A 21194-nucleotide genomic window follows, 5' to 3' on the forward strand; every position below is an offset into this window, starting at 1 on the left:
GGCTTCGCTTATTTCTTACCCGTCACGGCACGTGGAAGGCACAAAGAGAAACATATTGTTATCTTGTAACTTGGAAACTTTAAGAGCTCTCAGGCCCATCAGCATGCCAGAGCTCACTCTGTGATGTTATAGGAGAGACACAGCAGGCCTGCCCATTCTCTCAATCTTCAAAACAAAGTGAGCCAAGAGCCTCCAGAGACTATAAATAATTTAATTGCACTTTTTTCCTCTTTATCCACCATGATGAATTTGCAGAAGTTGATCATTGCCACATGAAACCTTCAATATGCTCTACCTAGACGCAAACTGGGACAGATTGTTCCTCTTCTCCGCTAACAGATCTCTATTAGTTCTATAACCGTTCTCTATTATAGCTTTTTTAGATGAAAAAAAAAAAAAAATCAAAAACAGAGAAGCGAAAACATCCTGCCACCTGAAAAATACAGACTATGTCTGGTCTGCTATCTGCTGAGAGATGTTTTATACACAACAAATATTCTTTATTAAATTCTAATCTGTGTACTGTTTCTGTCTTGCAAAGTGCTCTGTGTAAAAAAGGAGGTTTCACAGGATGTTTTCTTAGCTAAAGTTATTTACTTGAGAACATTTCTTGACTGAACTTTGATCAGTTCACTACTTAGATGAAGTAACTATGCACTGATTTCAGTTTTACTAATTATGCAAATTAGTCGGTATTGTGTGATTTAGGCTATGTTTCCTATCAGAAATATTGTAGGGTCACACAGACCTCAACAAAAACACAATTAATCACAAGATCAGAATACAAGAAGCTGCTAAACTTGACCAGAAAAACAAGTAATTAATATAAATAAATCACACAGATATTCAAATGACTAATTATTCATGCCAATAGTGGGTGCAAAACAACACAAAACCAAAACAAATTCTAACACAAAAATAGAACACTAAATAAACACACACACACACGCACGCACACACACTCAAATAAAATAAATTAAGTCAAATTGTTCCTGAAAGTTTTAAATTGTTAGAATCAAAGATAGATAAATAAATAAATAAATAAATATTTAGAATCCTGAAGTAAAGTCATTCGGCAATCAACTATATATATATATAATATATATATAGCTTGAGAATCTAGAGGGAAACTTGCAAAACTGCTTGCTTTCGTAACAGTAGTGCATTTTTAAGCAGTAATACCAACGTGAGGGAATTTAAAACTTTTCTGTCCATACTGTCCATATGAGATTAAAAAACAAACAAAAAAAATATTTTAAAATTAATATATAGTATGTTTTTTGTGGTATGTACATTTTTTTCTATATGGACAGTATGGACAGAAAAGTTTTAAATTCCCTCACGATGGTATTCCTGCTTAAAAATGCACCACCGTTACGGAAGCAAGCAGTTTAGCAAGTTTCCTTCTAGCTTCTCAAGCACAAGACTCATCCAGTGATTCAAGAGAGCGGACAAGCAGTCCAGCCCCACATTGAGCCACTGTGACCTGACAGAGTGTGTCCAATCCCTCACGGCTGTGCATGGGTGCCTGGGTAATCTAATTAAAAGCGTGCTCTGCATGAGTGGAGATGATCAATCCTAACCTCTCTCAGGTAATGCTCCAACCTCCACCCCCACTGCGGCTGGCACAAGACTTAAATAGTAACCCAGGACATTATTTATGGAGGAACCATTCCCCCAAATGATTGTGTGACCAGTTTTAGAGCGACCAGTTTGAATCAAATTACAAAGGAATGTCACTTCTTGGTGAATTAGAATGGGTCTACACTTAAAAGTCTGGGGATCAGTATGGAATAACTTCTATTTTTTTTATGGAATGAATGAATAAATGAATTAATCAATCAATCAATAAACAAATAAATAAAAATGACCAAGCATAGGCAAATGAAAACTAAAACGTAAAAATGAGATTAAAAAAGGAGCCGTATCTTTAAAGGTGAAGGCCCAGAACAGATTTTTAGTTTGCATTCAATGTTCACATTCATGTTTGCATCAAAACACATGACTTAAAGTGAAACAAATCAGCCAAATGAATCGGTAACGTGGTGACATACGTTAACTTATTACTCAGTCACTCAATGCTTTCAATAAAAGGTCAAATCAGTTAACTCTGGGTCCATTTACAACAAAGACATTATCCTCAACCTCCACAGAGTTTCCACTGACCAATCCCAAAAGAGATCAGAGCAGAAGACGGCAAAACTAATCACCAATCCTATCGGTCACAGCTTGACCAAATCCAGCCTCTTGTGGAGCAGCGTTTGTGGAGGTGCTCTCCACAGCACGACCTGATGATTGATGCTTTCTCCTCCGCCTGGAGAAAAGATCAGTCACTGCCTCGCACAAACCCGGCTCATGGCTAACACCGCTGGCTAGAAACAAGAGGAGTCTGCAAACCCTTAACGGCAGATCCTTAACTCAGCACCATCTGTTACTGAGACTAATATAGACATCAGGAGAGGAGCCCTGCTCTCCTGTCAAGCAACAAAAATCAGCCATTTTTGCACAGGAAGTCTTTCAACAAAGCAGCCAGATGAGGCTTTATTTCTCCAAGTTTCAAAGCAATTATCCTATCAGAATGAATATGCCCATGTCAAACTGCCATAATTCCCTTTGCTAGAAACATAACTTGAATTTGTGCTTTGGTGCGAGCATTCTCCATCTTTATGTTGAGCAAATACAAGTGAAGGAATGAATCCCTAGCCTCTTTAATTAAATACGGTTGAGCGGAGATGATTGACAGCTGATGTATCTTGCAGGTGGTCGCCTGGGTTTTGCTTGGGTGAGGCTAGCATGTCATCCGGGTGGCTATTGAACTGTGGCGGTACTATTATGGTTGATAAGACTGGTGGTACTGAGTCCCACACCATATAAAAGCGCTTGGCTTTTTTTGTCCCCCAGGGTCCTTGAAGAGGCCATAGTGTGTTAGAGAGCCAAACAAAGAGAAAGATACTGTATAGGAGATATCTGTGGAAGCTTTCACTCCGTTAAAAATGTGTGACCCTCCTGTCCTTCAAAGGAACATTTCAAAAGTGGTGATTAATGGGGGAAAAGTTTCAAATCAATTTAATTTGCTCTTTTTGTCCCCAAGAAGCTGAAATTAAAAATAAAATTTGCATTTGCCATATCAATTACAAATACATAAAAAATTCTTACAAATATTTCCATTTAACACATAAAAGACCGTACAAATGTCAGCTTGAAATGAACAAAGGATAATTGATTATAATCCCATTAGCCACACTACTATTCAAAAGTTTGGGATCAGGTTTTTTAAAAGAAATATTGTTTTTAGCAAGGATTCATTATAGCAATCAAAAGTGACAGTAAAGGCATTTATAATTCAAGAAACAATTTATTTTTCAAATAAATGCTTTTGAACTTTCCGTTCATCAAAAAGGCCTGAAAATGTGTCATGGTTTCCACAAACATATATAATCAGCATATTAAAATGATCAAATTCTAATGATGAAAATTCAACTTTGCCATCAGAGGAATAAATTACATTTTTAAATAATTAGAATGATTTTAGATTTCTGAATATATAAATGCAGCTCTGGTGAGCATAACAGGCTTCTTTTAAAACGTATAAAACAATATCTTATCATCCCAAAATATTTAAATGGTAGTACAACAGATTGTGTCATGTTTTGTGATGTGTAAAGCAAATTAGTTTTGCATGGCTGGGAAAATGCAACACGGCAGAAGAAAAAATACAGGTTACATACATGTTTCATAAAGTGAAATGGAAACATAAAATTACAATACTATGAATATGCACAGACAACATTCACAAATGCATTTAGGTCAATGACTCTTAAACAACTATGTAACACAAGCTCTCATCTAAAACACTAAAAATTAATCATGACATCTAAACAACCCCCAAAATATATTGTTGTTGACTTTCCCGCAGTCAGGAAGGAAGAAAACAAAAGACACTGAACTTTCCTTGAACTTAGAAAGGAGATAAAAAGAGACGTTTGTCTGGCAAGCTGGAGGCCCTGAACGGATTTCTGATACAGAGAAGACATCTGCATCAGTAATGCAAAGCGATTCTCAAGTACATCCGCGATCACTCCCCCTCTCTGAGTGGATTCATCCTAAAGAAAGCAGTCATATATAACTGGGTTCACGACAATAAAGCAGCAGCCTCGTGAGGAGGAAACATGGAAGATGGGTTTAAAAAATTACAACCAAGGCCTTCAAAGCACTGCAGGACAAAGGGAGAGTAAGATGAATAAACATTGGACATTAGTGAGTTTTAGTTAGGAGTGTGGAGTATTCAACAACTGAGAATATCAATTTTGAGTCATTGTTTTTAAACCACCTATTCCTACCTCTACTGCCTCTTATTACTTCTACAGCCAACAAATGCACAGAGGAAGGAACTTATGGTCTGTGTTTACTACAAATAGTGCTAATGTGCAAATAATATGAAATGGCTTGTTGGTTGTTGCATGTTGCTCATTCACTCCAATTACACAGAGTATTTTGGACATTTGTGGATTTCATTGCCTTTGTATCAAGCAGGGTTTATCAGTCTAGGGCTTGTGAGCTGAAGAAAAGCTAATAATTCATTAAATCATAAAAATTCTTAATATATAAATAAAAACAATCAAGTACACTGAATAATATAAAATAAAATAAAACGCTTGAATTGTATTCCTTTTGTATTTGTTTTCCATGCAACTGAAAACTGTGAACACAAAAATACAAATAAAGCGTTGCTATTTTTATAAGTAAATTTTTACAGAACTCTGTTACATGCACATCAGCACCTTGACTATTTACGTTTCCAAAAAACGCTATAAAAGAACAAGAATGTAAGAAAACTTTACAAAAATAAGAATAAATCGTAAGTCCCCACGAGGGAAAAAATATTTAAAAATAGTAAATGATGTTTATCTGAAAGTGTAACAATGCAAACAGGTTTTCTGTAAGGGGTAGGTTTAGGGTTAGGGGATAGAAAATATTGTTTGGTCAGTATAAAAGTAATATAAGTCTATGGAAAGTCCCCACAATTCACAGAAACAAACATGTGTGTTTGCATCTTTTGCAGAATTATTATTTGAATCATAAAATAGCGAAAACACAGGCAGAGTGCAAATAAACACACCGCCAGCAGACATAATTCATTCTTAGTGAATCCCTTTATATCAGCTGAGTAGACCTATTCATTCATCTGGAGTGTTTTGGTAAGCAGAGGGGAATAAACCGACAGGTAAAACACTCAAAAACAACTTAACACAAGCACAAACAAGAGTACAATGGAGTCAAACAATAAAATGGACAGAGAAAAAAAGAGTTTAGATGTTGAGTAAACGACAGTGAGAGAGAGCGGAAAAGATTCAGAGTCTGTATGTGACCAGTATAATGTACCAGACGCTTTTAAAGACTCGGCGCTCTCTTGGCAGTTGACGCTTAATAGTTTTATGCTGACCTTCTTCTATCCAATATCACCATTACACAGCTGCTGAACAGCAAATATCTTTAAATTACATCTAATGCTCTGAACATGACAGCGAGGCCATGCTAAAAACACAACAAAGCCACTGTGAGAGTGTTCCCGACCGTGGCCTCTTCACATGGCAGAGTCTCATACTACCTGGCCTTCTTAACAAACTCCTTTTGGCACAGCTATCCTTTTTCAGTGAGACGACGCTGCCCTTTGACACAGATCTCACTGTTGCTCAAAGAACAGCCTGTACTGGTATCCAGACGAGCCAGTGTGTGAAAGGAAAAGGTGTTTCAGACCCTGATCCAGGGATTACTGGAGCTTCTGCCCTGTGGCCAAGCTTTGGCTCAAAGCTTTACTCTATCTGTCTCGTTCTCTGGCTTTCTCCCACTTTTTTGTGGGGCCACAAATACTAATTGAGAATGCCAACAAATGCTTTTAGTTGTTATAAACTGATCTATGAGAGTGGGGGGATTTACTTTCCAGTTGAAATTATGTGGGAATTTAGATCTTGCAAAGCAGCTCTATGATGGTATATTATTACATTTAAAGCCAGTTTGACATAAAATGCATAGCATACACGTTGTTCAAAATTTTGAGTTGTGTAGGTTTTTTCAATGTTTTTGAACATATATTTAAAGTTGCATATTACTTGAATAACAGAATAAGTGACTTTTTTCGATTGTCAAAAAAAGTTGTTCCTTGAAGCCCTACTTTCTTCCTGTTTTGTCATTCACCACAGCTGAGAACAGATATTCATGTTTTTGCTTACAGTTTTTACTTACACTGTGAAACTCGTGGAAGCTTTCGAATCCAGTCAACTGTGTGTCAGTATATCGGCTAGCAAAATTGGGTCTCTGATTAAGTGTCCTTGAGTAATGCTTTATCCGTCTAACTGTAACATTTTGTGTCCGGCCATCCATAACACTAACAGTAAGAGTGGGTTATGGAAAAGTATATACCACATCTTGAAACAGAATATTATATGGCTACCAATAGCTGCTCGCATTAAATTCAAGGCATTAATGTTTGCCTACAGAACCACCACTGGCTCTGCTCCCCTTTACCTAAATTCTTTACTTCAGACTTATGTGCCCTCTAGAAGCTTGCGTTCTTCAAGTGAACAACGAATTATTGTGCCATCCCAAAGACACAGAAAAACACTTTCAAGGACTTTTTCATTAACTGTTCCCATCTGGTGGAATGACCTGCCCAACTCGATCCGAGCAGCCGAATCCTTACCCATCTTCAAGAAACGGCTAAAAACTCATCTGTTCCATCTTTACTTCACCCTCTAACTCTAGCACTATCTATTCTAATTGTATTTTATCTATGTCTTTTTATTAAAAAATAACAATAATAATAATAATCTGTACTGCGTTAGGCTAACCAAGACTTGTAATAGCACTTGCACGTTGTTGCTCTTTTGTTGGTTTTGATTGCTTCTTATGTCCTCATTTGTAAGTCGCTTTGGATAAAAGCGTCTGCTAAATGACTAAATAAATAATATGGCATATATTTATCATACTATGGTTGGAAAAACTAAGTCATATAATTTCAGAGGTCACAGTAGGAAAACAAACTTTAAAATCATCCATAATATTAAAGTCAATAACATCATTTTTTTTCTCTCTCTCACATCACCAAGAACCACTAAGGTTTGACAGTTGTTGTTGTTGTTTAAGGACCATGTGGTCTTTATGTGGATGCACTGATTTGATTTGAAAGTCCATACATTTTTATATGTTCTTCATACAAAGTGTTATCACTACCTTTATGTCTATTTTGGAGCTTGAAATTGTTGACTTTCATGATACAGACACGAACAGATGAAGAAAAAAAAAAAAAAATCAAAGCCATATAGGTTTGCAACAACATGAGTGAGAAAATATTTTTTTTTTGTAAAGTAATCCTGTAATCTGTACAGAATCAGTGTTCATGATAGCAAAACTATTCTTATGCAAAAATTCTCTAAAACTGTAATCTTAACTATGCAATATCTGCCAATATTGTGACAATTCACACTAAACAAGATCTAAAGAAATAGAAAAAAAAAAAAAAAGAAAGCGCTAAAACATTTTCATTTTACTCTAACCAGGCAAACAGATGTTACTTCCTCATTTTAGAACAGATATCTGGCACGCCTTCAGCCACAGCAACCAACAACACATACAAATCAATAAAACAACAGCCAAACCTACAAGACTTTGGGCCTCTAATTACTATTATAAATCAATAGTTTGTAAGCATAAACTCTCTCCACAGTGGGTCCTTCCTATGTCTCCATTCATCTTTATGAGAATGGTGTAATTGGCTTAATTTTGGAGGAACTTTGCAGTAGTTTCAGGCAGTAATCATAGAGAACTGCACTGCATATATACCAGAGGCTTGAAGGAGCAAAGAAGGACAAAATCAATGAAAAAATCCCCATGCAAGCGTAGATCTTCATAGATAACATGCAAATATTGCATCAGCGTATCTACAACAGCAGGCTAATGTTTCAGCTAACTCTATATGTTACTACTTCCTTTAATAACAGTCATAAATAATAAAAAGGTTATCAGAAGTGTGCCTTCGAGAACTATAACAAACTTCATCATCATGAAATCCATGAAAGCGCCACATGCACAGGACGTGTTACACCATCAAACCCTCCGAGAGCTGAAGCGCTGATGAGAATCCAATGCACAGACTCGCAAACAATGTGAATGTGCTAAATCATTTTGCACATTCTTAATCATGTGTATTTCCTTGGGAATAAGCAGTGTGATCGACTGTAGAGTTAATGAGAAAAAAAGTTTGTATTAATGTTATGATTATGTCTTAATTGCACCAACAAAATGGAAGGAAACACTGAAAATTGACTGTGGTAAGAGGAGTCACGACTGGTGCATGTTGATGCCTCTATAGGCTCCACACAGCATGTTAATGTGCTAGAGGAGTGTGTGTGTGTGTGTGTGTTTAAGTGTGTGTGCGCATGGGTGATTGATGGTCTCAAAACCATAGCCCTGTGTGCGATGCCCTGGGGACCCAGCCATAAACACACAGCCTCGGCTCAGCAATGTATCTGAGCTTCTGACAACTTTCCTTCCCTCTTTCCCAGAACTCTTTCTAACCCTCCCTTTTTTCACCACCATCTCCCTTTTCTCTTTTCCAAGCTTAAGTTCAGGTCTCCACTGCAAATATGCAGTAATTTTCCTCGCTTTACTGCATTCTGCCATATTAGCACCAAGGGCCACATTAAACCCTGTTGTGTGTAACAGAGAACGCATTATGGATCAATAAATGCAAAAGCGGATTTGTGAGACTATTAGCACTTCAAAGGGGCAAACAGAGGAGCCACGATGCGGTACAGAGCAAACACAAAATGGCGGTGGAGATTAGACAGCTAGGTGAGGAACTTCCCGTTTGAGGGGTCGTTGTTATCGCTTACCGACACACGTCGGCTGTCTTTGTGATCTGCGCAAGATCGTTTGACTGACTAATAACTGTTTATTTTTTACTGAAACAGACAGAGAGGGAAGAGAATGGAGCTCTTGAGACTCTGGAGGATGAAGAGGTCTTCAGTTTTCTCCCAGTACTCACGGCTGGTCTTCCCAAGGGCCTTAAAGTGTCAAAGTGACACTTCATTTAAACTCTGCAGTATGAGAGTGTGAGTCTGTGGTCTTTCATTCTCTGTAGATAAGGCTAAAGATTATTTAATATGAGTACAGAAAACAATGGGCCAGGATTCTGAACCCTGATGCAATGCAAAATTAAAGAGATATTTGGAGATGTAATTAGTACAAAAATTTAGTGGGCTGAAGATTAGGCTAAATATTATTTAATGCTAGTACAGAAAACAGTGGGCTAGGATTGTAAAAATTGTAAATGAACAGTTCGTGGGGTATCACAACATTACACAGTAAAATCGATATGCATTTAGAGATTTGCTAAAGTGAGATTTAGAAAATGTAATCTAGAATGTTAAAATACAGCAAACACGCATGCGGAAGTAAATATCTGATATCAGAAAATATACAGATTCATAATTATTGCAGTTAGCAGGGTGCTAAAAGGATGAATCACCCGAAAATGAAAATTCGGTCATCAATTACCTATGTCATTTCAAACACATATGACTTTCATCTTCAAAACATAACTGGAGATATTTTAACGAAACCCAAGAGATTTGTCTCTCCATTGAAGGTCCATGCAGTCAAAACTTCAAAAAGTTCTTAAAGACAACATAAAAGGAATCCATATGAATAGTCAGTCTTCCGAAAAGACACAATCACTTTACAGTATAGTATATGATGAAAAGATTTAATATAGGATTTTAATATGAGTTTTTTTTTCCTCGAACATCAAGCAACCATATTTAAGCTTCCAATGACCATGTTTATACAGTACGTTGAATAATATCCCAAGGTTAAGTGCATTATGAAAAGCTAATATGTTTATTTTGTGGGTTAGGAGCATAAACAATAGGCAATGCACTTTGCTCTATTAAAAGTAACACTCTTTCTTGATAAATGTGCATTTGATATGGATTTGTTTGGTGTTTGTTTCTCTATTAGTTCCAGATATTGTGTGCTAATCTCTTCATCATTTTAAGGGAACTCATTTAGCTGGGTTTGCGGCACACTACAATTGCTCAGAACCCTCTGGGAACCTGTTTCAGCATTGCAGAAGATTAATCAATGTCATCATCAGGGGGAAGCAATTAAAACCCAGGGCTAGGAAAGGTAACTGTGTAGCCCAGATGCAGAGATATAGGTAATGACTTCGGTTAGTTATGGACACAACTGCTCGGTTTTTAAAACCAAGCAAGCTGCCTCTGTAAGCAGCATTTTAAGGCAGCAAAGGCAGGTTCCCAACACTTTGTAACTAACTGAAATGAGTTTATTCAAAACTAAAACTAACTTATTTTTTTCCAGCTGTGGTCACAAAAAAAGTCAAACTTTTCACATAAAAACTCACAATAAAGCAGATTCTTATATACCTGAAATGTTCATCTGTGTCGTCCATGCAGTTATCTATTTGTTCCTGCCTTTAACATTCCAACTTAACCACTTGTAAGATTCCATGGCAGTCAAGATGCTTCCTAAGGCGGCAGTTGCCTATATTTGCAGCAGGAAACCTTTTCAGAATAGAACAAATTCTTCCCCTGCTTTTTAAAAAATGAATCTCTAAGGATTCTACGTCAGCATCAATGATGACCAAAACCGCAGAAACAACACCATGTGAGAGAGCTGAAGAATTGCGGCACCAGGAAAGACTCTGCACACTTATTATAACCTCGCCTAGCCAATGAAATAGCACCTATGTGCTAATGAGGTCAGTTCTGGAGCGCTAGACCACATCTACAATCCTTGCCTCTCCAGGCATTTCATCTTCTGCCTCTTTCGCAATCATAGACGTAAGCATTCACGCTCAAGCCCTGCTCTTACTCTCTCCATCATAAATACATTTTTCCCATTGAAGTAAAGGTCAGGTGGTCTCTAGAAGACATACTCATTCCTATATTTTACAGGGAGTGGAAGCAACTGGATAACAAGTGGGAACACCATGTTCTCATGTGGAAGGTTCTGTCCAACAACACAAGGGTAGCGAAATGTCTCCCTGGTGATGTAACAAAAGCTGTTGGTGCGCAAGTCTTGTTCAAATGACACTGAGAGGTACAGTCTCAACCTCATTATGCCTTTTGGATGTGATCACTCATGCCCGGATTCACACAAGGCTGGATGAAAGCATGCTTCTTTGGGCTAATTATAACAAGGAGTATAACACTTCATAATCTGGAAGCGTGACTTTGATTAAAGGACTTTGAGTAAATCTAGGCTGCTGAGGGAACAAGAACCAAATGAATCAAACCAAATCAAATGAACTTTCAAAGCTATTCTACAAGCCACAATTTAAAGGAGCATTCCGTGTGCATTCTCTTTCACTAAGAGTGAAAAATAAATCTAAAATGGTGGGCGAGGAAAAAAAAAAAAAAAAAAGATACAACATCGAGAACACAGCAAACAAAAGACAGCTGGGGAAGACCACTGGAACAGTCTCAGACAGCAACTGGCAGATTACAATAGCAGCAAAAGGAGTGGCAAGACCAGGCAGATAGAGAGGACCAAGCAAGGCACCATAGAGCGGAGTTCAGATACTCGTTGACTGCCAGCTCTGAAGCAGACCCAGTGCCAGGCAGGGAGAACCAGTGACAGGACTCGCAGGAACAGGTCAGGACAGGAACTAACACAAAAGACAAGACAGGACAAGGCTCCACAGGAACACAGTTACTCCAAAGGAGGCAGGGGGATAAATAAAAGAACTGATAAGAAAGTTACCAATATAACCAACACAACTAACTTAAAGAATATCAAACAAAAAATAAATAAAAGGCAAAAGCAGACAAAAATGCAAAACAAGGAGCAAGACAAGAACATGGAACTACAAAGGACTAGACAAGGAAACAAGACCAACCAGACAGGGAGACAGAAACACCTACTCAGCCACATCCACAGGCAGCAACAATGACAGTGACAGAAGGGGTGAGAAAGACAACAAGGTAAGAGGCCCTATAAATAGGGAGGAAAGCACACGAGGAACAGGTGAAAGCAATTAGACTAACAAGGACTCAACAAGGGCTGACAAGAGGGTGCGGTAAAGATGAAACAAGGAGGAGGGGCTAGAGAAACACATGGCTGACGAAAACAAAGCCATGTGCTAACACAAGATAAACACAGGAACAACCACAAGACAAAGAGTGTCAGGGCCGAACCTTGACAAGCAACCCAAAAGTGAAACTTTGAATAATGACTCTGGTGCTGAGTGAAGAAGTTTTGAATAATCAAACAAAACTTTCAATGCCATTAGTTCTTCAAAGACAGCACTGAATTTATTTAGATCCATTATTTAAATCTAAACCATACACCATATCTCTAACAAACAGGTTTTCAAATGTGCTTATACTCTCCAACTCACTCAAATGAGCAATGCTGCCCTTTATTTGACAAGATAAGGCAGAGAATGCTTCCTGCCTTGATGGCCTAGATAGATATTTTTGTGTGTGGCAATCGCTATCAATCTCCACAGCCCTGCACACTTCAAACGAGAGCGCTACATGGGGTTTGTCATTGTAGGTGCACAGAGGATATTTAGGCCCTGGGGTGAAGGTTGCATCTCTAGAAGTAAGAGAACAACCAAGATGCTCATTTGCTCACCTTAAGAATATTTTCTGCAGATCCAAAGATCCCAACCTTCCACGCACATACATGATGTGGGCGAGTTTTTTTTTTTTTTTTTTTTTACATCCTTGGTGAGTCTTTGCACTTAAGGAGACGTTTTTAAGAAAAAACTACTTAAAACTACTATAAAAAGTAAAAAAAAAAATTAAATTCTACCTTTATGTCTTTCCAGACCTGAAGCACCTTATTTCTTCAGGATGTGCCACTCACACTTTTCCATGCTTTTACAATGAATGGAGACTAGACCTTTCAAGTTTCAAAAAGGAAGTAAAAGTGTTACATATGGAATGTGTTTTTTATACCAAGCTCTCTGAAGTCCTATAATAACTCTGTGAAGACTGACAATTTATTAATTATTAATTTAATAATTTTTATCATTATTTAACAAAGCTCCCTTACTAACCACTGTGACCAGATCAGTCAGTAACTTAAACAACATCAATCAGATTCTTGAATAAATCATTCAGATTGTTTATTTTCTTTCTTTTTTCAGATCAGATCAACCAAATCTTTGAAAAGATCTAAATCAAAAGTGGGATTCATTTTCAAATCAGGTATAACTTCTTCATTTTTCAGCTAAAGAAGTCCAGTCCCTATTTATTGTTTTGCATGGAAAAGAGCAAACAGCACATTTTTCTAAATATCTCCTTTTGAGTTCCACGGAAGAAAGTCAGCGATAAAGGTTTGGAACAATATGAGGGTAAATAATGATAAAAAAAATATACTTATTTCTTTAATTCCCACAAGAAAACATTCCTACTCTTGCTTAAATGACAGATTTGTTCCAATTGGCTTGAGAGTTTTGTCCATGTGAGAAAAAGGCAAAAATAACCTCTCATGCAGCATTCTACCTCCTCCAGGCTCAGATATATGTCTGCAACTTCTCAAGACGATGCTTATATTCTTTCTCGCATCTCTCAGGTACTGAAAACAATCAAACTCAGTCCTGCTGTAGCTCACAGCAGTGGCTCTAGGGATATTCCAATATTTCTCACATTATATATCTCATATTTCAACACAGCATACATAAAAAATGCTCCAAAATCACTAGATCTACCTTTTTCCTTTCAATAACCAGTACTGATGACAACCCCAACCCCTGAAAACATGAATTACACATGTATCACTTAAAAGCATATGCCTGGTTAGCACACATCTACAATTTATAAAAGGACACCTGCAGTGGAAAAATATCCTCCAGACCCTGGCAGGATTCACCATAGTGCCCTCTAGTGAGTTTACCACATAATACAGTTCACATTTTAAGATAATTTATTTTTATGTAGGGCACAAGAGACGCTGCATACATAAGCAACACCAGCTTAAACAACACCTTTTATGAGAACATGTATATTTAAATGCAACACCTCTAGGTGCTACCACATGTTCAGTCAGATTTCTGTGCTGACTATATCTGTGTAGGATAAATAACCATTAATTAGATCCTCAGAATGTGACCCTGAGAACCGCTTATACAATCCTTTAAAATGTAGCGTTCATGCGAAGAAAAATTTAACTCTCCACTCCATTTTTGTAAGATCTAATTGGCAGAACTTTAATAAAAATGATTAACAACACTACCATGAGACTGCTGTATGGTAAATAAACAACATACCAGAGATTTCTCTGTAGAACAAATCTTCCATAATTATATTTAGTGTAGAAAGTTCAAATGGTCTGCACTTCCCCTTTTTTGAAGTAATAAGTAAAACAAGAAATATAAAACAGTTTCCATCGAAAATAACAGAAATCAAATCATCTTGTTGTAGTAAATATTTCATGTATGTACAAGGAAATAGAGCACTTTTTCTCATCCCACATGCAGTGCACTTCAACTAGAATAGCTAAATAAAGGGATAATTAACATCTGTCAATTAGAAATGAAGGAAAAAATTGAAAACAGCTTTAATTTGTTAATACCAGCGGACTGTTGTCATGTGGATGTACTAAATGCATGTTGGCCTGGAGCATGTTGGCTGGGTGCAGTGGCTCGGCAACTGTTAATATGACAAGCCAGCGACTCGGCTGACATAGAGGAGCAATGAAAAATGGATACACAATCTGTTTGTCGCTGGCAGAGTTCCACCCGTCCCTTGTTTCCCTCATCTCCATAAGGACACCTACATCCTGCTCTATGGCATGATGGGAACTTGGTTTTATAATTTTTTAATAATAATACAAAATAAGAAGGAGCGAATACAGTGGAATACCAGCAACATTGTGTATACCTTATTAAGAGTATACCACCAGTTATACCACCAGAATCATGTATTTGACTCACTGGGGACAAGGGAGAGATTATTCTATTAGGATGACCTTTGACCTGTGTTTCCCCCAGCCAGCTGGAATCCCAGAGAGGGTAATCAGCGAAGAACTGTGGATCCGATGTGTCCATTTCCTGAAGCAAGCATCTCTCAATCACCCACTGAGGATTTAATGGGGTGCCACGAGTTGGGTTGTCAACTTTCTTGCCAACAAGGAAAGTAATAGACACTGATTCATAAGGGAAATGTCACTGTAGTGACCTTCATCTTGGACCACCAAAATATTGCTCCTGTGACATCCTCAAAATAGAGGATTCTGGCAAAGTATCAGCAATCTTATCGGATATTATCATGTGTTTGAAAAAAGGGTTAGTTGCAAAAATTAAAGGTAACACTTTAGAACAGGGACCAATTCCCGCTATTACCTAGCTGCTTATTAGCATGCCTATTATTGACATATTGATTGTTTATTATTGCTTATAAAGTATATATTCTGCATGACCATATTTTATACCCCTAATCCTACCAATACCTAAACTTAACAACTACCTTAACCATTAATAAGCAGCAAATTCAGAGTTTCCAACTATGTTTCCATCCACCCAGCTTTATGCAAATGTTAGAATATCACATTAAAAGTGGACCGATCTCACTGCACAGCATCTGAAATGTTGTTTTGTTTGTTCTGAAATGCCTGAACAATGTCTGTCATCAAAGTATATCTGAAAGCAATGACAGCATTTATTGTGTTTCATATGCTCATCTGCTTTAATTGATAATAAATTAAAATTATTACATTAAGTGGCTTCTCCTACTTTTCGTAGTGGTATCTAGTGCCAGTTAATCAGCAAGTGATGATTCTGTTCTCTTTGACTCGTTGGATGGAAACGGTGCTTTATTCACAAATGTTTTATGCCATATATGTGTTGCGCATAAGTTAAATTTGAATCTTTGGATAGAAACATAGCTACAGAGGTAAAGGCCGATTTGTTAATGGTGAGAATTGGATCTTAAAATAAAGTGTGACCAAATTAAAACTCTGTCATCATTTACTCACATTTACGTCTTTCCTTATACAGTACACTTACACTTATATCTTTTCCAACTCCATAAAACTTTTTGTTCATCAAATCTAGATTAAAGACATATCTCTTCAGCCAAGCATTGACATTATGCTTCTTGTAAGCTTGTACTAAAATTATATCTGATAGAAATGGTTACATGCTAATTTTTCCTGCTATGAACTAACATATTCATTGTATCTGCTTTCCTGAAAATATGACGTTAACTAACCACATTACATGTATTACTGTCACGTGTTGATTTCTGTTTATTTCCTGTTTGTCCTTATTTGGTCGGTTCCTGTCTTTAGTTAATCATCTTTTATTCCATTCACCTGTTTTATATTGATCATCTCGTTTGTTCCTTTGTTGCAGTCCCTTTATAAGTCCTCAGTTCTCCCTTAGCATTTGTCTTGGTTTTATAAACGTTTAATAAATGGAAAAGTGTGTTGATGCTATTTCGTTTTTGTTTATTTCCCTACAACCACAAATCCATGATAGAAAGTCAGACCATAACAGCAAAATGGAGTTTGCGGCTCACTTGACTGCCCTGGCCTGCCAAGATCTACTGCTGGTAAAGTATGCGAGGGAGTTGTTCTGGATCGGGGCTAATTACCATAGCCCCGTGGACCTCCCAGACACCACCGGACTCAGCTGGAGCGAAGGGATCCTCTGGTGTCTGGAGAGTGTCCTGCCCCGATCCAGAACTAACCCACTGACCGTAGCTCGCTCCAGCCCGCTGTCTGCGGGAAAGTGTCCGCCGCCGTCCACGGCTCTCCCTCGTACGCCGCCGTCCGCAGCCAACGCAAGTTCGCCGCCCATGGCAAACCCAATCCCGCCGCCGTTCACGGCCAACCCAGGCTCGCTGTCTGAGAGTATGACAAGCCCTCCGGATGAAACTCTCTCCAAACCAGTGCCTGCTCCTCGCAAGTTCCCTTCAGTGCTTGCTCCTCGCATGCCCTCCTACGTCTCCGCTGGTCCGGTCCAGCCCTCCTTCGTCTCCGTTGGTCCGGTCCAGCGCTCAGTCGTCGCCACTGGGCACGTCCAGCTCTCCGTCGACACCGCTGGTCTTGTCCAGCTCCGCGCTTCCAGAGCGTCCCCAAGAGCCCGCGCTTCCTGAGCACCCACCAGAGCCTTCTCCTTTCTGAACTGCTCCCAGAGGGGAACTTCCCCAATAATTTTTTTTGGGGGGGGCATATAGTCACTGCCTGTGTGGCCGGGCCAAGGCCACAGAGTCCCCTGATCCGCCATGGCCTCCCGAGTCTCCTGTCCCGCCATGGCCTCCCGAGTCCCCTGATCCACCATGGCTCCCGGAATCCCCAGACCCGCCATGGCCTCCCGAGTCTCCTAAACCGCCCCCCGATGTGACTGTTACGGTGTTACCTTCCGGGAGGGGGGCGATATCTGTCACGTGTTGATTTCTGTTTAGTTCCTGTTTGTCCTTATTTGGTCGGTTCTGGTCTTTAGTTAATCATCGTTTATTCCATTCACCTGTTATATTAATCATCTCGTTTGTTCCAGTCCCTTTTATAAGTCCTCAGTTCTCCCTTGGTCTTTGTCTTGGTTTAACGTTTAATAAATGGAAGAGTGTTGATGCTATTTCGTCTTTTGTTTATTTCCCTACAACCACAAATCCGTGACAATTACATCACAGCTGTATATTACAGCCATATGGACATTGATACAATCATCTCTGGCTGATGACACATACTTCCTAATGGTAACACTGAAACTTCTTGACTGCATTAACTGCTAAAATGCATTTACAAATAAATAAACAAAACCTTGAGTAAAGTGCAGTTCTCTAAAACGAGTCGAATAAGGCACAAGATGCACATTGCAACATGACACAAATGCTACGTTTTGATGGTGCAGGATCACTGTAGTAATGTTTCCTTATAAGGTCATTCAGTGATTGCAGATTTAAGTATGCATAAGACAACTGACCAAACTGTACACAAAAAAATAAATAAAATAAAATGCTAAGCAGTCACATTGTAGCCTCCAGCTAATTGTATAAAATAGATGGTCAATCTTGACAGCATTTTAACTAAAACAGCTTTAAGATAAATTTACAAATCTCGTTATTGTATTATTTTTTATTGCTTATTTCTCTTAAGTCTATTTTTACTGAATTGCATGAACTGAAGTGCTCGTGTGGCAGTGGCAAATTAAATGCATGTTTAGGTCATTGACATTTCACATGTTTAATTTTAACCTGAAATCGGCAAATTTGTAGACAAGCTGTTGATGCTGCATAGTATACTAAATTGCTCTTTTTAAATATGATTGCTTATCAAAGAAAAAGGCCAGTTTTTAATTGAATGTCAACCAGTAGCATAGTAGCTATAACCTTTATATAAATCCATTTTAAAATCCATTTTAAACTGGTAGGTCAACCTAGTTTATGGAATTTGGTGGCTCATCAAACAGCTAGTTACCAGTTTGAGCCAGATAGATTTCATTTATATATTTCTATAGTGCTCTGTGTTTATTATTGCCTGTTCTGCTGATTCAGTCCGAGTGTGAAAAATTAAGCTGCAGATTTTACATCAGTGCCTCTCCTCCCAGGTATAAAGTCACTCGCGGAGGCCAATTACACACACACACACACACACACACACACACACACACACACACACACACACACACACACATATACACATATACACACGTACATGCCTTCGTTTCTGTCAGGTCAAACCATACATAGCCTCTGTTCTCTAACACTGTTACGACTTGACAAGACAGACAGGCATCAGACAAAAGGTCAGAGCCGTGGGCCACCAGACAGCTGAGTGGAAGTGATGTGTCCCGCAGGTGGCTTTGAAAGAAATTCCCCCACAGAATCTCTTAAACAGCCTAAGACCAACTGCTCACACTGGTCCACAAACAGACTTGTCACCAACACTCAAGCAGGCTCCCTGCAGGTCCCAAACTTTACAGAGGAGCTTGAGAATACCTGGAGAAACTTATCCATTAGCATTTCTGGTCTTCTTAAAGGCAGTTGCTCAGCTGGTGTGTGACCCCTCAGAACTACGCAACCTGCCTGCTGCCATCTTTCATCAGGAACGCTGAAGAAATGCGAGTATCGTTTGCCACCACAGTGCTAGGATGCTGTGACTGCTGGGGTTTAGTTAGATTATTAGTTAAGGTATTGTGTGAGGGATTAAGCTATTTGGCATCATGTTTTAAAATAACAAATTTACAAATAATCTTGGAAATAATCTTACAAATAATCGTGTGCATATACAGGACTGTATGTACTTCAAGCTTGAACTGCAGACAATTAAATATTGGTTAAATCCAGTCTGATTATTTAAAACATTTAAACAGGACTACGCATGCGCTGATTTGTGACTGAGTGTTTTGAGTTTGAGCTCCATCAAGTTGATTCTTTATCGTCTATTTTCTATCTTAAAAACACTTTTATACACTATCGTTTTGAGTCAGAGCGGAGCGGAATAGAATCTGGATAGAGTCGGAGCGGAACTCCTGTCGGACAACATCTCCAGGACGCTACGCTCCATCTGACTAGTAAGCCAATTCTCAAATAACTGCTATGATGACTTTAGTTCTACCCACTTAAATGATAGAAGTACTTGTGTTGTCCAAACTATACAGACTGTGTCTGTTCCCCGAATAGCGAGGTCAAAATATAAATTTAATGCAGGATCTACAAAAAATCGGATCGTGATTAAACCAGAAAAACGCAAAATAAATAAACAAAAACTATTTTTAAAGCTTGGGCTCCTAAATATTAGATCACTCGCACCCAAAGCAGTTATTGTAAATTAAATTATCACAGATAATAATTTTGATGTACTCTGCCTGACTGAAACCTGGCTTAAACCAAATTAATATTTTGGTCTAAATGAGTCTACTCCACCAAGCTACTGTTATGAACATGAGCCCCGTCAGACTGGTCGTGGTGGCGGTGTGGCAACAATATATAGTGATATTCTCAATGTTACTCAGAAAACAGGATACAGGAGGTTTAACTCATTCGAACTACTTCTGCTTAATGTTACACTGTTAGATATGCAAACTAAATCTCTCCTGTCTCTTGCTCTGGCTACTGTGTATAGACCGCCAGGGCCATATACAGATTTCCTCTCAGATCAGATCTATTAGTTAATGTTGATAAAGTGCGTTGATAATACAACTTTACGTTTTTTTTTTAATACAAATTTACGTTTTTTAATACAAATTTACATTGATAATACAAATGATGCGTTAGGACTTGCGTTTACTGACCTAATAAACTCTTTTGGAGTCAAGCAAAACGCCACCGGGCTCACTCATCATTTTAATCATACGCTAGATTTAATTATATCGCATGGAATTGATCTTACCGATATAGATATCGTACCTCAAAGTGATGATGTTACTGATCATTTCCTTGTATCGTGCATGCTGCGTATTACTGATATGAATTATATGGCTCCGCGTTATCGTCCGGGCAGAACTATTGTTCCAGCCACCAAAGACAGATTCACAAATAACCTTCCTGATTTCTCAACTTCTCTGTGTACCCATAAATACACATGAACTAGACGAAATGACTAGCAACATGGGCACTATCTTCTCTAATACATTCGAAGTTGTTGCCCCTCTCAAATTGAAAAAGGTTAGAGAAAAACGTACTGCGCCATGGTACAACAGTTATACCCATTCTCTCAAGAAAGAAACTCGTAATCTTGAGCGCAAATGGAGAAAAACTAACTTGGAAGTTTTTAGAATTGCGTGGGAAAACAGTATGTCCAGCTATAGACAGGCTCTAAAAGCTGCCAGGGCAGAGCATATCCGCAAACTCATAGATAATAACCAAAACAATGCAAGGTTTTTATTTAGCATAGTGGCTAGATTAACAAATAAACAGACGCCACCCGATCTAAATATTCCCTCACAGTTTAATAGTAATGACTTTATGAATTTCTTTACTGATAAAATAGATAACATCAGAAATACAATATCAAATGTAGATTCTACTGCGTCTAGTATTTCAGCTTCATTCATCGCACCCAAAGAAAAACTGCAGTGCTTTACAACTATAGGACAGGAAGAGCTAAATAAACTTATCAGTGCATCTAAACCAACAACGTGTTTATTAGATCCTGTACCCACTAAACTACCGAAAGAGTTGTTACCTGTAGCAGAAGAACCGTTTCTCAATATTATTAACTCA

At 38.3% G+C, this 21194-nt stretch overlaps 1 protein-coding gene across 1 annotated transcript in view; it reads right to left on the reverse strand.

Annotated features, from left to right (window-relative positions):
* Positions 1–21194, reverse strand: part of LOC306857037 (inactive N-acetylated-alpha-linked acidic dipeptidase-like protein 2) — a gene marked incomplete at both ends in the record, with an annotated part of 254287 nt that overhangs the window by 139973 nt on the left and 93120 nt on the right. The gene's annotated exons all lie outside the window — the stretch shown is intronic.

The sequence above is a fragment of the Barbus barbus genome (genome assembly GCF_936440315.1).
Source record: "Barbus barbus genome assembly, chromosome: 37".
In the NCBI taxonomy this organism is placed as follows: domain Eukaryota; kingdom Metazoa; phylum Chordata; class Actinopteri; order Cypriniformes; family Cyprinidae; genus Barbus; species Barbus barbus.